General features: G+C 34.3%; 1 pseudogene; it reads left to right on the top strand.

The window, feature by feature from the left end:
• The first annotated feature begins 4,404 nt into the window (after nt 1-4,404).
• On the top strand, nt 4,405-13,299 carry LOC108774530 (tyramine/octopamine receptor-like; annotated as a pseudogene).
• Nucleotides 13,300-14,951: the final 1,652 nt, after the last annotated feature.

The raw sequence follows: 14,951 nt of genomic DNA, 5'->3' as shown, positions 1-14,951 counted from the left end.
AAGAATAATACGATATATAAAACACTTTGTCATTAAAAATATAGCAAGCACTGTTTGAAAATATATTTCATCATTAATCTCTTAAATTCTCCTTTGCAGCTTTAGGATTCTAGATATTTCAGGAAATACTGAAGGTCCTTTTAATCCTTTTCAGCTGACAAATTGCAAATTGTTAATAGTTAAAAGTTAAATAAATGTGTAGCTTAAAATTAAAATCGTTAAATTGGGTAAATAAGTTAAACGTACAATCATTACGAAAATAAGAAAATATATAAAAAAAAGTAGATTCGCAAAAGTAGCAGGTTGTCGTAATAGAGTAATTTTACATAATAATTCGAAATGGCAATGCGATACTTACTGCTATTAAATAAAACACTTGTACCGCGGCATCTCGTTTACTTTCTTCAAATTCATGGTAGAGCGAGAAGTCGGGAATGGCATTCACGAACATTTCTAGAATGTCGATATCGAGGAGACAGTCTAAAATGTCGGCGGCCTCGAAACGACGTTTAAGATCTGACGTTCGCAGTGTGGGTATACATTCCTCTCCTGATAAAATTCAGTCACCCTTCTTCAGTTCCTACACTTCCGACGAATATTCGCTGCCGGAGAGAACGGGACGAAGATCGCGGTATACAGTAAAAAGAAGATTTGAAAGACGAAGGAGAGGAGCATACTGATGGTGAAAGGAAAAAGGGATAAGAGAGGATACGGGGTGAATTACAGGATGCGTGCTGTTTCCTTTTCTAGGACGTTTCTGCTCTGCATTTTTTACCCAATGGTTTTCAAGAGCTTGAAGGAACAACATTATATGCATTTATTCTTTTGTAAAAGCAAAAATAAATCTCAAATTTTTCGTTTTATATATAATACATTGACCTTATAGCAATCTTAAAGATCAACAAGTATATTAATTTTAAAAATTAAATAAGCCATAGTTGTTCATATATACACATTATTATTACATATTATGTGAATTGTTATATTTATACGTTGTAAAAAAAACTTTGAAACAAAAATATATTACAGTTTAAAATGAAAATTTTCTAATAATGAAAGTTAAAATGAACATTAATTTAATTATTTAACATGTTTTCTACTTTCTAGATTTTATTTTATGTTTCATTAATTTATAAAATAAAAATTAATTTATATACAGAATAAAAATTAAGAATTAATATTTATTCTTTAATTAAGAATTAATATAAATTCTTACGCTCCTATATGATTTGAAATTAATATATATTTCTATATATATGCAACTAAAATCGATTAAAAAAACTGTTACAATAGATTTTATCTTATAAATGTTAATTACATCTATTAATTACATCATGGAAGATTAAAGTTTAATTTTTCATTCAAATAAATATTTTTCTACAATTTCCTATAAATATGTGTTAAATAGTTATCTTTCAATAAATTCTACTCATTCTCTTTACCTGCATCACTTTGATGAAATATACTAAAAGTTCTCATAAATTTAAATTTGATATAAATGCAACTTTTTGAAAAAAATATGTGTGTAAAAGCTAAAAAAAAAGATATATTTTTGTAAGATTTTTGCTTTCAGTTATTTATTTAAACGATTTTTTATTTCTGTCTATATTATTTATCTGTGTATATTTAGAGTGACTAAAATATTTGGACATTGGTTGTTGCCTAACTAAAAACGTATTGTACCTTTGCTTGAAATATGACACAACTAAAAAAACTGTAATTTTTTAGTTATTATCATGAATGAGAGAGAGTTTCATTAGATCATATCATTCACCAAATAAAAAATAACTTTACGTTCTGAAGTCTATTGAATAGCAATTTCTAAAGTTTTCAAAGAGGTTATAGTATCTCTAAAAAGATATCGATTTCGATTGTTTTATATTTGTAAAAAGGAGAGAGAGAGAGAAAGAGAGAGTTTTCTACAGAGACAACATTTAAAATTAAGACTATTTTGATGATTACATTTTGAAGAAAAATTAGTTTATTTTGAATTTAATTATTTTAGCAATAAAAATAAACGTATAAAGCTATTTTTATAAATAATACCATTTTAAGGTATAATGGTATAATACAATCGGTATATTTCATCATACTTATGATAATCTTCTTATACCTTCTTGAAGAACTTCCTTAGCCGTGAATAATGTGAAATTTCTTCGCAATGTCGATACACAACACATCTCCGCGCGAAACAAATGTATTAACTGCGCGCATTGGTGTGAGGAAAAATAAAAAGGTCTCGCGTGGCACACATTTGCAACCCAAAACAGTACAAGCCGACACACGGTCGGCTCGCATATTCGCTGCGCTTAATGCATTAAACGGACGACTCGCCGCGGTCGCCTGCAATAGCCGCCACAATGGAATTCAATTTTCGCAAGCGTGGGCACGAATGGCCGTCGATAAAGAATGGATAGATCCGTCGTTCGACGAATGAAGGAAAGAGACCGACATAGGCTTTTAACAGGAGCCTCCACAGCTCCAGAGCCGCTTTGTCCCCCCCGTTTTCCCCTCCAACCGTGTGCGAGCCTCTCTCCCCCTGTGCTTGCATAGATCGCACTCCCCTCCCTCCTCGCCCCAGCTTACATGAACACCGCCAACTCTCCATGGCCGGGAGAATTCAGATAGCGGATACCGGATGCTATTATGCGCTACATATATATTCCGTGAACTTTACAGCCAGTAGACTGCGATACTCTGAGGAATTTACAGTCTGAAAGATATTGCCAGGCGGTATACACATATACCGGTAGCACTTCACCTTTCTAGGCTCTATGTAGAGCAGGGATCGAATCGGCGGAGAGATGGAAGATCCCGTGGGATAAGGAGATGATTTCTGTCCTTAAGAGGGTTTACTGGCTGTGTTGAAATCTTTCGAGGCCCATTCCCTATTTTCTTTCTCTCTCTCTCTGCCTTACCTCTTGCTTCTGATTTTCTCTCTACATTTCTCACACCCTTATCGAGCGTGTACGTGCCAGAAAAGAAACACCATATAATGCCTGTCCATCTGTCAATACGACTTTTCTCTCTGTGTACACATACCTTCGATCTTTCGCCTACCGAGAATGAAACGGCATCCCATTTCGAGCGATCCGTGGGCGGACGGGTGGGAACAATCGTGAGCTTTTGTTTAATTCCGAGATTGCACCACGAGACACTCGTCTCGAATGTTGGTGCGCGCAGATGGGACCTTGCGCGAGTTTTTCCTTCCACGTTTCATTAGAGAGGAGACACTCGATAGTCCGGACGGCTTCCTTGCGTAAATTTATCGTCTCGCTTGGAAAGTTTGATCGGGATTAAAATCACCGTGCGATCACGAGCGAAGTAATGGAGCGCGTTTGTTCTACTTGGCGAGAGTGTTTGAGGACACGGTAATGGATACGGCGGCAATCTTGGGCACATTATTGCAAAAGAAGTACGATAAAAAACAATACTTCATATGATACTTTATATAATTCTATTACAACTTAAAAATTAAGAAACTTTTGCGCAAAATTTTAGAATATATGTAGTTAAATAATAAAACTTTCTTATCTATATAGGATATTCAAATAATACTTTTTTAGAAGTGTTAACTTCTAATTAATAGTTTTCACGTAAGATTGATGGAGCAAAGTAATAAATGATAGAAGAAAATAATGAGAGAAGAATTTAGTCAATAATAATCATTTAGTTAGTAATAACCTAAAAGAAAAATGTAGTTAAAACTATTATTAAATTTACATTCCGATACCAGTTAAATAACGAATAATCGACTAACTACTGCATTTGCAATTGAAATTGAGAACATCACGTTTAACCAGCGCCTTCATAAAAATTTAAACTAAAAAGTTAGGAATGCATAGTTTACATTTGCGCATGTACATACAGGTTGAGAACACGAACACGATATCGATTCCATAGGTTACGTTTTACAAATGAAAAATTTCTGTTAGGCAATTTTTTTCGAGCAAAATTTGAAAACAAACTTTCGTCCCGGTTGCATGTTTTCCCGTAAAAACAAGCGCTGATAGTGACCACCAACCTTTCCTCCATTACAGGAATCCTGGAGGAAGGATTCAACTGATACGCGTCTAAGCTGGGGATCCAGGAAAACTGTGCGAGCGGCCAAAGGGCCAGCTAGAAACAGTACCTCTTCTTGCTCGCAAAGAGGATCAAGAAGTCTTATCGTACTTGCTACCTAGACGAAGAAAAAGAATCCAGAAGAGAAAGGAGAGACGGCAGAGTGGAAGAAAAAAAGGAAGGGGACAGAAAACGTGACCGTAGCCCGGAAGATAAGTCAACCTGGAAATGCCGAACATAGGCCGAAAGATGAAATCTCGGGCGAGACGTTCGAAGATCTCGTGATTGGTATCAGTGCCTGGCTGCTGAGGTGGTAAGGTTTGATCGCGGAGATCGACCGTGATGGAGGCAAGAGCGAATGAATCGTTCGTTAGGTCGGTCCTTCGAAACCTTTCGCTGATTCGCGAGCGTCGGCACCTGGACGAGCCGCCTGGAGGAGAGGTGGCTACAAACGCCATCGATGTTGTCGCCACGGCTGTGCAAGAGGAGAAGATGGCGGACTTTCTGGGTGATGCCCTTGCGGGGAATAACAGCGATATCGATGGCGACGTGTCTGGTTGGTTCAATGACTCGACGACCGCCGCTGTCTCGACCTTGTCCGCCTCCTCGTCGCTCGCAGACTCCACGTCGTCGTACTCCACGAGCGTTGACAACTATACCGGTAGCGTGTCCGATCTCTTCGCCTTCGACGACCTGAGTGATTACATCAATCGACTGAACTACAGCGTTCTTGTGAACCTGACGGCCTACTACGACGGCGACGCGGGTTTGAATCTCAGTAGCATCAATTGCACATCGTCGATAGTCGCCGGGGGTGCCGTTAGACCGAGCGAGTGTCCCGAGACTGCCGGCGTCGACGAGAAGTCTGACGCGAACAGTTGGTGGGCTCTGATACTCGTGATCGTGCCGTGTTTGACGCTCTTCGGTAACGTGCTCGTCATCCTAGCGGTAGTGAGAGAGCGGGCGCTGCAGACTGTCACTAACTACTTTATCGTCAGTTTGGCGGTCGCCGATCTCCTCGTAGCGGTGCTTGTTATGCCGTTCGCGGTCTACGTACTGGTAAGTTTTTGCGACAATAACGCGAAGTAACATTCTGTCTTCACTTTATTATACTTCAACATTAAAAATAGCTAACAAATAAATATACTTGGTAGAAAATGTTATTACACAAAGAGACCTATACAGCACAGAAACACACAGCAATATTACGTTTCGCTGGAACAGCTTGTAATGTTAATACCATATTGCTGGAATGATCTGTACTCTATGGGAATTACATTCTTCTCAAACATCGCTGTTTTTTCATATATCTCAAGATATCTTATTACTCGATGTTTTCCAAAAAGAATAATTCATTCTAGATACAATATAACGTATCTATATATGTACTAAAAGAAAGACATATAATCGTTAAATTGGCGCTTATTTCATTGTTGCACAGCTAGGAAATGTTACTTTGCTGATTATCGCGTTCTAATTACACGAACACGAAGTGTATAGTTCTACAGATATATATAACGCACGTATATAATCCATTTATCGTTCAGCTGATATGAGTAAAAATTTTAGAGCGATATTTCTGTCATAATTAATCATGTAAGACGTTCGAACGGAACTTAAAGGCTTTATCATTCAGAGCAATTTTTTTTCGTTAACGCAATAGATGAAATTAATATTGCTAATTATAGATCGTTGCATAATTTGTAAATAAGTTGAAAACTACGGAGGGGCGGAGTCTAGCATCGATCGCGAGTTTAGCTGCTAATTAGACGCTATACGTTACACAGCGTTTGCATGCACTCAATTACCGCCCTCACCTTCAAAGTACACGAGAAAAGGAAATTGAGTAGCGTTCACTTTTAAACACTTTGATCTCGCTAACACTGAGGTGTCGACTAAAAAAAAATGAGATTATTTTTTCCGTTAATCAAAAGAAAAAATAAATCTTCAAAAATCGAAACAATAAGATACAAATTTGCTGAGAGTATTGAAATTTTAACTTCTACCTGCAGTTCTAACGCGATGATTTCGAGTTATGTAGGAATACAATCCGAATGGAAACTAAATCAAAAGTTTATTGAAGCTATTTGATTCTATGGATCATTGTGGCAGACCAATTTGTTGGTTATACAAGCGTGTTAGCTAATACAGTTGAATTCACTAACTGTAACCATTGAAAATATTGACACTGCATATAATGCATTTCATACAAGGGAGAATTCAAGTGTTGAAAATTTATTCCTTACAATCCTCGCATTTACATAAATATAACTTTTAACATCAATAAAAATACCATCTTTGCATATACACTTATCAAATAAAATATCAAATATAGTAATGTACATTATTTAGAGCCAATGCGAAAGTAAAAATTAATTAATTGTTAAATAAATCATTTATTTAATAAATAAGTAAATAAATTTTAAAAGACAATTATTGGGGTTGATTGAAATTGTATTTGAAATATACTTATTATGGAATTGTATTATTATAACTAATGTATTTTAAATACAGTAAAGTTCTGGTTAAATTAACTACATTGTTAATTTATAGCTCAATAAATTAATAATAAAACCTCAATTAAAGAGCAACAAATAGTTTCAGCAACAAAAGGTAAAATAAATGCTATTATATGAAATCATAGAGGACGTAAATTCCACAAAAGAAAGAAACGAACATATACAGATATATAAATTTCAAACTGTTCCAAAAGCTATAAATTGTAAGATGAAAATGAAACTTCAAGTCACGTTAGAGAGTGAGATATTGCTAGTTACGATGTCGCGTGGTGATAATGCATAATGCGATAAAAGGAGGGGAGAGGTTATTTATAATAATCAAGGCGTCGAGTATGAGAATGTTATAACGCTGCGAATCATCTGCATTGAATTTACCCAATGGACTTTCATGCATTCAGTTTAATCACCAATTAAATACACGCTGCGGCGACGGCGTTGAAATAGCTGCAATTATGAAGATGATGTCAAAGCTAAATACCATTTAGCCATGTCTATCAAACTTATAGTAGTCGGAAACGGTTTTCTCCGACTCTATCATAATGTGCAAAAAGTACGTCCATTCTTCTGCCTTCTGGCATTGCAATAAACAAACAAAGCTAAGTGAAAGAAGTTAATTAACACATCCGAGAAAATAAAGGCGCAATATAAATAAAAACAACCATAAAGGTGGAAATATGAGATCGAAAGAATAAAATGGGCAAGAGGAAGTTAAATACAGAGCAATAAAATTGAATATAAAAATAAAAAATTGATTACAAAATCAGTTTGAAAGGTTAAAGGTCTGTTGCGAGCTAAACGCAAACAGAGGTGCGATGTAATTAAATGTGTAAATATTTAAAGCAAACGACAAAAGATCAATACACGTATAATGTAAACGTAGAAACATGCATAGAGTTTGGATCCATATATTGGCAATAAATCAATGACTATAGAATTAAATGTAATATTAATCAAAATATTCAAAAGACTTGTTTGATAAAATTAAAATTGTATTTAAAGGGCGCAAGTTATAATTAAATTTTTTAAGAAATTCATTACATTATATTCAGATAAAAATAATAAAGAAATAAAGAAGAAATGGTTAAATTATTTATCATCTAAGATCACAATGTGCTTTTGTATTCGCAATATTGTGTTGGCATTTTAATTCTAGGATAGAACACACGATTCAGAATTGCGCCAGACTTTCGTTTCAATCGTTAGCAGGCTATTTGCTTATCCCGGCACGTTTCGGATAGATTACATCGCACGTCTACACGTGATCTTATTTTAAACTCGTCAGCGGTGGAAGATGCGTTTCGTTCCCGATGCATGTCTCTACAAACGTGGAACTGAAACAAGGAAGAAGCGGGAATGCATGCTGCGCGGAGAAGATAAATGGCAATTTTCTAAAAATAGAAAATCCCGATGCGTGGTCTCATAAACGGGTCAGCTAACCCGACCTCGGTCTACGATCTCGATTTCGGAAATACACGCCCACCGGATTGAACGAGACAAAAGTGCGATCGGTCAATTAAAGACTACGTCCATAACACCGCGTACGAACGCTCGTCAATGCAGTTTTCAGAGCGTGTCTGGACGCGTCCTACATTTCCTGCGCGGCACGCAACTTCATCGTGATTGTGCGCGCGCGCGTGTGTATTTTTGGTGGAATTGTCGACGAAGATAAATTGCTAAAAAAAACCCGAAGCAAAATTTGTTTTCTGCACTGCGGTGCGGAATATGTGAGTGTATTATTCCTTATGCTTTGATGATTCTGTTAAATAAATAATAATAGATCATGAGCAAGAAAATCTACGCTGAATGTTTTATGTGTAAACAACTTAATAAATCAAAACAAAAATAATATTATGACTCAACAATAATAAAATAAGTAATAACAATAAAAAGGGCTACGACGCCCTTCTTAATCATTACTAATTTTAATAAATTCATTTTCTACATTCGTGTGGCCTCCCAACTTCTGACAAAATTAACTATCTATAGTTCATTCAATTGCCAATCGTTTGCATATGTATGCACATTTAAAATTTTCGTTCGTACACTTTTGGTAAAAAAAGTTATTATAAAAACAATTTTAAGGACCAATTTCACGCTAAACCCAAACTACAAGCAAACTAAATTTAACTATAGTCTCAGTCGATAGATTGTTGGCACATTCCGTAACAAATCGATATTTTGAACACTTTTAGTTAAAATATTTAACAATTAAAGTATCGAGGACGGTCAACTCGGATATGTAGATTACTGCACAGGTCAATTCTACAATGATAATACATAAACATATTTTCGACCTTCCTATTAGATCGCCTTCAGTTCATTAAATTAAAATTTAAAAAATTAATTTCACATTAAACAAAATTTTATTACATTTTAAATTTTTGTCAGCGCTTAAAATTTTCTTTCATCGACTATTAATTGGTGATAAAATTAAAATTTAAAAAGTTAAGATACAAAATTTACGATTTCTGTCTTTTCTAAATAAACCATGATTATCAATCAAGAGAAAATTCGTTTCTTTGTAGTTATAATTCTGTTAAATAAACAATATGTGTATGACATCGATGCAGCTTCTTTGATGGGACGGTTATTTGCGATGTGGACAAGAAAAATTATGATACCAATTGCATGAAGACTGTGGAGACAATCAATTCAAAAGAATGAAATTAGCAAGCTAGTAACATGTAAGCGACAGAAATGTAATTAAATTTTATTTAATGTGAAATTAACCTTTTTAATTTAAAAGAATGACGTAACAGAAAATTGAAATATCTTTATGTTATTATTATAAAATACGAATTTATAAAATTGTCTACATATACAATATCCAGCCTAGATTTTTATACTCCTGATCTATTAAGCCTTTATCTTTTGAATTTTGTTTAATTTAGATTTACTAAAAATTTTACTTCACAATAAAATTTTAGAATTTTACACAGTTTAGTTATTACATTTGATCCAATAGAATATTATGCAACTTCTACGTTGATAGAGTTTCGCTCACTCAATAAGCATCTCATGTCACTGTACAAAGTTAAATAATGACTTCGACCAAATAATTTGCTGGTTTCGGGATTGAGTTAGTACTGTAACAACAAGTTTCACAAAATTAACAAAGACCCATGTAATATAACAGGATGCTGTATTTAGAGAAAGTTCACGACCGTAATCAATAAATTTCTAATGGTCTGGGTGGAGATCTCTCATTAATTTTGCAACGAACGGCAAGATGAGTGTCCCGTTTTAATTGCACCTTAAATAATCCCATTTCCCGCTCTCGTATCCTTGACATCCAGCCGAATGGCGACTAGCACCGCGCCAGATTACATCGGTATGATAAAATCAAGGTGCAGCTTCGCCTAAGTGCAAACACGGAGGAACGTGCTAGGATCGTCCTTCGACCGCTTAAATGGTCGTTCCGGGCAAGTCTCGTATTAAACGATTTACTAGCACGGCATATATGCCCCACGAAAGTGTCGTTGTTGGTTCGGGGCACTTTACGCTCTTCGCAGTGTGCTCAGTGTGGCAGTGTCACTCTCCCTTTAACGATGAGTGAAAAATGGTTGCTTTCAGCGCGTGTTTGCACTTTGAATTCCTTCAGTTGCTTCCGCGATGATATTTCGCGCAGTTAAGTCGTAAGTTGTGATTCTCTGTGCTTAAACAATCTTGTCATACGGAATATGAGAAAAGAAAGTTTAATTGGTATTTCTTTCCTAAAAGGGGATCCGTTCTAAAAGATGTTATATATTAAAGTTGTAAAGATAATTACATTATAGAGAGATCAAAAAATCTTAAGTTATTCATACCACGGAAGTTTCAGCATTATTTTATTTTATTAATAAATAATTTAACTCAATAAATCTCTTGTCTAAACAGTAATGACATGTATAATTTATATATAAATTTATCTTTTTAATTGCATTTTGCATTTTATATATTTTTATTTTACATAAGTATATCGAGTATCTTGAAAGAACGTTTCGAAAAATTCAATATTTAAATTTTTTTTCTCAATTGCAGTAATATTTGTTTTAATATTATTTTGCCGTTACAATTCTGTTGTATCTATTAAATTCAAGAAAAAGAAGCTTTCATATGCAAGGTATGTCGTATTCTTGTTAAATCCACAGCCTTAATAACTCCTCCCGTTATCTTTCTTACCGAGTGGCGTTACTTTTTTTACGGCTTTCGCGTAATGTCGCAAGTCTCCGTTCTCTATATAATGTGAAAAATAGCGACGCTCGCGCGCAACGCGTTTATGCCCCGAATTCCGCAAGATACTCGCGTTCTTAGCGAGCAAGCCCGTTACCAGTTTCCAGCTGATAGCGCCGGGAACTCACGTTCCCGCCATTGTTGCAGAACTGACAGAATCGCAGGCATCCCCATCGACACGAAGTTTCCTCGTATTTATTTTTATTTCGCGATCGCGCACACCTGACTCAATATTTTATAGCGTCGACGCTGTTTTTACAGCAGTTTCCTGAATATCGCGGTTACTCTTTGCGCTAACGAGCGCGACGTGCAAATTGCGCGGTTCTGTCAACGACGCAAAGAAGTTAGCGTTCATGGGAGTTGGGCTTCACCACCGGTATTCCACATAAAATGATGAATATCTCTCGTCGTGAAAAAGGTAAACGCGCATTGCGTATGCAAATGCATTTAGCGACACATTTACGTATTTCTCGAAAAACTTATTATTTTTCATAAAGAGAGAACTTGTTTCCACACAATTACGAATTTAGATAAATTTCCGGAAAATGTTCCACATTAAAATTGAAAACATACAACCAACAATAAATTAATCTATTTTGAAATTTAAAATAATTATATTTTTTCGTACAGTAATCAATATTGTATCTCATTTCTATTATTCTAAACAATGCTTTTTTTATTTATTTTTTATAACAGGTTGTTAATGGTATTTGTAGAGGTTGAGATAGAGGATATTTGCTAACAAGACAAAATATACTTCTCCATTTATCATTAAATGATATCAATAATATTTATAATATCGCTTACAACAACAGAAAAAAGAATCTCCGCAATCGCAAAATTATATGTACATCGACGTAACATATTTTCATGTACAAATATCGGTCAGAAATAACGAAACTATGACGTCACGGTAATTTTGCGCACAGACGGGCTTTATGTATTCGTTATTGCAAACGTCACGAGCAAAAATCTGATTTTTCGCGACGAGTAACTTCATATCTCTGCAAGAATTTATACGGCTTGATATTCATCCATTCTCACCAATTTGCTTTCAGTCATTTAAGCACACAAAATTTAAAGCTCGATCAGCATATTTCAGCAGGAAATTTTCACCGTTTTCAAACGAGATATAGATTAAAGTGCGCTCCATTTCTGTTTTGATAGGACAAATGATGAAATCGTTTTCTATATTGAAATCATACCCAAGGTACGTATGGTATAAATAAACAAAATAAATTTAATTTTGACTGGTAAAATAAAATTGAAGTTGGTAAGACAAACATCATTAACGTTTTCCAAAATTTCCATTACTTTCAAAACTTTAGTCGTCATATATATAATATTTAATAACAACTTCTAAATTAGGTTATAAAAGATTTGTGTAAATTTATTGTAACTGTATTATTATATAGGAAATATTGTATGAATGAATTTTTCTTAGCATTTACATAATAAATATGTAAATGAGTAATATGTATTTTTCCTGTATCTGTTTGATATTTTTGGACATATAAATTTCGGTTCCACGAAAATAATTGTGTTAAAAGATATTTTACGATACCATTATTAACAGAATTATCATGTAGTACCAAATAATAAAACAAAAAATATATATTCGAGTTATAATTTTAATATTTTGAATATTTTTAGCAGTAATATTTAACTTGAATTTATTAATGGATTACTAATGAAAATATTAAAATGCAAGAAATACAAAATTCTTATTACAACATTTTTCTACACTCAACGCAATGAATATCAACACAATATTTTTTTTAGAATTTCTAGTTATAAGCTTGTGGAACAAATACTGAAGAGCTTAAAAACTTAAAAATAGTTTTTATCATAATGACATACAGTCTGAAAAGATCTCGAGAGAGTCATTACATTAATCTGTCAGAAAGGATATTAAGAACAATTTTTTTACTTTATATATATTTAAAAACATTATTCATTCAAAACTAAAGCAGTAACTGCTATGTTCAAAAATATTAATGATTTTAAATAATATAAATAATTTGTAACTATATCTCAAATTGAATAAAATGTTATTAAAATAAATTTTAACCTAAAAAAAAAATAAATACAGAAGATATTGTTATTTATTTTTCTCTCTATTTAATCGGTAAACTTTTCTTTTATTGTATTAAACATTGAATTCAAATATTAAATGAAACATTGATAATTTTTGTTAAGTAAAGATAAAATTAGATAATACACTTCAAAACTTAAGGATTTTAGAAACACACCGTATATTTTCGGAGAGAAATTCCTTCAGTCATGGCCATTAATTTCCAAGCACTTGAGCATGCAAATTTAGCCCGTCATGTATTTCCGTATAGTGTTTCGATCCTATTCGAATGCAAGGAGAAATAAAGAACGTACCTTTACTGTGGTACGAACTGATTCGTTTTAGTATAATCCGGTTACTTCACGTAACAATAAGGAGGTGAGAAACGCGCGCGCTACAAAAGACGGTAAGAGTAATAAGCCATGCATCTAACGCGTTGCATTTCCATTACACAAAGGTCCATTAAATTTTTTTATGCGTTGGTTAAAGAAAAGGCTGAATCAAGATGAGATTTGCAGGTTCGATTATTTACGTAACATCGGGAATTCGATACAACTTCATTATACGTTTCACTATTCGAAGTAAAATGAGATCTTTACATTATTCATGATATTTTACACAAGGTAAATTCTTGCTAATTATTAATTCTTTTATATGTATAATAAAATTGTAAAATGTATCGAATGACTTTCCGTATTAATGTCATCAATTCTTTTTTCATAAAAGTATATAACATTATTTTTATATTATAAGTTACTATTAAAATTAACACGAAATAAGAAATATAGAGCAGTATATAATATACAGAGCTGTTGTTTCAAACAAAAGATAAGGAGTCTCGCGATAAATTCCTCTTCAAAATAATTCCCTAATCACTACTTACACTATCGTAATCTTTCTTCCATTAACATACGGGGTGAACGTGAAGATGCATCGCTGAGAGATGTCGATCGAAACGAGAACTGTGGCATGTAGGAATATCGCAATTTCGGCAGAGCACGTGCGTGCTACTACTCCGAACGATTAGAGAAGAGAAGGGCACGAGCGTAGGGTGCTTCTGGGTTTTGTCGAGGGGTGCTGGCGTGACCGCGAGTAATTTCGAACGACGTCTCCCCTTCGACCGCGCTCGCCCGCTCGGATCGTGGGTGGCCCCAGCACTCTGGTTGTCTCATCGACTGGAACAAGCACGGCAAGATCGCTAGGGCAAGGTCTATGTTAATATCGCGGATCACTTCATCGCATGCATGCTTATTATTTAGCTGTGCCAGCCTGATTTTAATTCGTGCTGGTTACACACACCGCCGCGCCGGCGAGAGTGCTGCAAGCATGAATATTAATGATCGTAGCACGGAATGGTCACTTTTCTTCTGGAAATAGTTGCTCCTGACCGAAAGAGCAACGCCGGAAGAACACTCGTCCTTGATAAAGCATTTGATTGTCTCTTACTTGTCGACTAACCTTGGCTCTTGAACCTCAAAGGCACGCTACATATGTTTTATTCGATCCACTGATGCCACTGAACGTTCTCATTTTGCAGGGATTTAATTAACTTTGTACATATACGATGAGTTTCCTTTACTATTCACGGTAGGTTACCCATGTTCTGGGATAATCTTCATCAGTTTAACAATTATGCAAAAATTATTAAGTGATTCCTACATATACTTTAACATTTTTAGAAAGTATTTGTAAAATTGTGTACTACAAAAAATTGTATATATATAAATGTTGTAACTAATTACACGATGTGCTCCTAGTTTTTTAAAGAAAAGAAATATGCAGAATATGATTAAATCATATGTATTATGTACTAAGAATTTTTTGCATATTTCAAATTTTTCGATTGTACTGTAGGAAGGATTGATACCTATCTATCATCGAAAATAGAATTCGAGGAAATAATAAAATTTTGATAGGGAAAAAATTTATAGAATGGATTTACAATTTTATCGTATATTTTTTTATGAACAATAGAAAATATTTCTATTTTTCCTTGCACTCCAATGCAATCGAAGAATTGTACATATAGTAATACATGACGAGCTAAATTGATGCTCAAGTACCTGGAAATGAATAGCTGTAAC

Source organism: Cyphomyrmex costatus, unplaced genomic scaffold (assembly GCF_001594065.2).
Source record: "Cyphomyrmex costatus isolate MS0001 unplaced genomic scaffold, Ccosl1.0 scaffold26, whole genome shotgun sequence".
NCBI lineage: Eukaryota > Metazoa > Arthropoda > Insecta > Hymenoptera > Formicidae > Cyphomyrmex > Cyphomyrmex costatus.
Note: the sequence above shows the minus strand (reverse complement) of the source record. Positions and strands in the feature narration are given on the sequence as shown.